Source organism: Ipomoea triloba, chromosome 9 (genome assembly GCF_003576645.1).
Source record: "Ipomoea triloba cultivar NCNSP0323 chromosome 9, ASM357664v1".
Lineage (NCBI taxonomy): Eukaryota > Viridiplantae > Streptophyta > Magnoliopsida > Solanales > Convolvulaceae > Ipomoea > Ipomoea triloba.
The window spans coordinates 21829729-21833442 of record NC_044924.1 but is presented as its reverse complement, the minus strand read 5'-3'; the positions used below and the strand labels follow the sequence as shown (position 1 = coordinate 21833442).

The following is a 3714-nucleotide window of genomic DNA, read 5'->3' as shown; positions in this document are numbered from 1 at the left end:
AAAAATGTGAGCATCACTTGAATTTGTCAAATTTTTTAATTTTTTTTTACCTAATATACAATAAATGCAAGTACACATTGCATTTCTCGTATGTATTCTTCTACCGGACAAGCGCAAGTGCGACTTACATTTGTCGTAGGACATACGACAGTTGCAAGTTGAAAAAAAAAAAAAAAAAGAAACACCTTCACGCAGTCCTGCTAGTATTAAAGTTCACACATACTATACGTATTACCGGAAAGTTCAGCATAAACTGAAATCAAAATTGAGTTCTACTATGGGGACTCTCAAATACTCTATCAATTATACTCTCTCATATGGAAAGCATGGATAGAATATATTTCATCTTGTGGGTCCAAGAAAAGTTGTCTACATCTAAGATTTGTAAGAAAGAGTAAAAATTAAGAGTAGAAATTGAGAGTATAAGTAATATTTTTTCTTCAAAATTTTATGCATTAAAGTTTAGGCATGTGAAAACTAGTGCAATAAACCAAGTTGGTGATGTGATATAGACCCACAAAATCAGAACTTATGGCCCAGTGCGAAGATAATACCGTTTAGCGCTGCGGTCCAAACGAAGCCATGTCATCTCTGGTTTGCTTCGTTGTCCCTCAACTTCTTGCATCAGATGCCTCCATAATGTATGATTCCACAGTACTTCAGTAATCTACAACTCATTCTGTACATACTTCACATTCAGGTGAATTCCCAGCTTCATGCAAAAATGCACACCACAGGTTTCTGAATTAGGCTTGGATTGCATGTCACCCTCTACAACTTCAGTCTACATTCTATTGGGCAGGACAAGAGAGTTTTGAGTCTGAGGAAAATAAGAATGAGCGGTATCAAACTATGAGCGGTATCAAACTAAGCAACACTACTGTTTGCTGCATGCCAATCTACTCTCACAAATACAACAACAACGGGCAAGTAGCCAAAGTGGTCCAAGGGTCAGGGAGATATTAGAATAAAGTTCCCCTTGCGTTTGCTGTACGCCTTAATACATACGAGAAACGCAAGCCGAATGTATTGACATGTGTTTCACGAGAAAAAAAATCAAAAATTTGACAAACTTGTCGATTTTGAAGTTCAATACAAGATTTGTGCAAGGATGGTGCAGTGTGTGCACTGTAACATTTTCCATTATGGCACTATTTAGTGGTGCAAGTTTAATAGACCATTTATGGTCATTATGTTATTGTGGTTTGAAAGAGAAGTAAATACAGACAACTACACCATCTAGTTCCCTAGGAGATAAGTGGTAGACAAAACATCTGATTAACTATGGCTGGAGATGCTCGACCCTATGGCTTCCGCTATCGGTTCATTACAGTATTATTATGATTGTATATTTTATTCTAACATTTGGTATCAGAGGATGTTTAAATCTCTGCCTAGTTGTTCAAAATTGCATGACATATATTTTGTATAAAATATATATGCTATACTAATATTGTTGCCTATCGAATTTGAGCATTTTTTTAGTATACATTGATATATCTACTTTTGCAAATTATTGTGCATATACGTATACATGATTTGTGCTTTATGAGTGTGGTTTTGCCTTGCAAGTATATTACTGTGCAAGACTGGAACAAAATATTAGTGTGTATATATATATTTTTTTGAATATGAATATACCTGGATATGTTACTGATTGGTGCATATTTTGTTCTTCGAATTGTTTTCGTTTTCCTTTCCGCAATGAGCCTCCGCCGAGGGTAATAATCAAGCATCCTGGGGTGGTTGTGACTGGAGAATTGAGACCACGGAATGAGAGATGCAACGGATGGCTATCCATTTTTTACGGCAACAATGAAGATGTCCGGCGAAGGGATACGGCCACGGTTGCGGCGGCGAAGCTGGTTTTCCGGCGGCGTCGCTGCTTCCCTCCTCCTTCAGGCAGCACCGGCGACGGACGATGGAGGAGGCGGTGGCGAGGCTGGGCTTCCCGACTGCGATTTGTTGATGAGGACAGCGGCGAACGACGCTTCGACACCGGCGATGGCGGCTGCAACGGCAGACGCCGGCGATGGCGGGCCTTTGACCGGTGATGACGGATCCTTCGATCGGCGACGGCGGCTGGCTTGGCGGAGGTGGGGCTGGCGTTGCGACCAGAAGGGATGACGGGTGGTGACGGCGTTTGCATTGTGACGGAGTCGGTTGCGGTGAACGTTGGCGGCGACCTCTCTCCGCGTCTGGCCGGCGATGGCGCAAACGGCGGACTCTGGCCGTCGGTGGCGCAAACGGCGGGCTCTGGCCGGCGACCTCTCTCCGCGTCTCTCTCTGTTTACGGTAACTCTCTCTCAATGGCTGCGGATGATTAAGGATGAGAAGCTAGGGTTCAGATTCTCAATGTTAAATTTTGGGCTGACCTTTTGATTAAGATGATGGATCTGGTTTGGGCTGGGTCTGGCCCAATTCGGCCAGACCTGGACCATTACTAAAAAAAAAAGGAGTTTTTTGTTGTTATAATTGGGCCTATTTAAGTTGTTTGAGGTATATGAATTTGCTTTAAATAATGAGCTCACTTATAATAATATTTGGGCCTTTTCTGGTTCTTAGGCTTGCTTAAGTATTTTTCCATCATCATATTTGGATTATTTCTAGCTTAATTGTTCATTTGCTTTTACCCTAATTAATCATTAAATTATTATTCATATTTAGACAAATGATAATTTGTTCTATGAATTTTAATTTAATGTTGCGGTATTGCGGTGTATAATAAATTGCTTGAAGTATTGCATTTTATTTTGAATATATAGGTTAATAATATATTAATATGCATAATCCTATCATGCTTTGCATATTTATAATTATTTTATAGTTATACTTATGCATTTAGAAAAGCATGTTTTAAAGGTGTATTTAGCATATTATTAGCTTATAAATTCTTTTTTTGAAATATTATTCATTTCTGGATTCATTGTGACCCTATAAGGTAGCTAGTTTGGTTTCCCCTTCAATTTTTACATACTTTTGTCTTCTTGGGGCTTCAAAACCTATTTGAACAAGCTATTTGGGGACTTATCTGGGTCATTAAAGTATGATTTCCACCATTGAATAATAATATTAGTGGTAATTGAACAAGCATTTTAGGACCAATTGTTATCATATTAGTATATTGTTGGCAGTAAAGGTTAAATTGCTATTTTTTGTGACTAATTGTTGTTATTATGTTAATAACATCAATAAAGTTTTAGTCAAGAACCGCTTTTAATTATGCCTTTATATCAGTTAATAAAAGTTGAAAATTATTAGTTTTTTACATTTTTCAACATTAAAGTTTTTCGGATTTTTATTTTATTAAGTTTTAAAATTTTTCCCGAAAAATATTAAAGGCTTGCGGTTCTAGCAATTTGTTTTTTCCATTTCAAATCTCCTAATTATTATAATATTATGTGATGATTATGACTATTCATTGAAATTTTTGTCATAATTTGATAATATTTTAATTATGGAGTGTGATTTTGTATCGCAATTTGGAAAAGCTTGTGTGTTTATGACAATTGGATATTGTTTTTAGTCTTGCCATAATATTTTTGATTATGATTTTGAGAATCATATTTTCAAATTCCTTTGAATTTGCTTATCCAAAATTTAGAGTAATAATGATGATATTTTGTAACATTTAATAATAATAATAATAATTATTATTATTACTGAATGTTGTTCGGTTACGATTAAAGTAATTGATTATTTCGTTATTACTAC

General features: G+C 36.5%; 1 long non-coding RNA gene across 1 annotated transcript; it reads right to left on the bottom strand.

The window, feature by feature from the left end:
- Nucleotides 1-292: 292 nt before the first annotated feature.
- Nucleotides 293-2334, bottom strand: LOC116029939. Its single transcript, XR_004100343.1, has 2 exons — nt 1642-2334; nt 293-820 (listed from the first exon to the last, which is right to left on the bottom strand). It is a non-coding gene; the product is annotated as an uncharacterized LOC116029939 (long non-coding RNA).
- Between the last annotated feature and the right edge of the window lie 1380 nt (nt 2335-3714).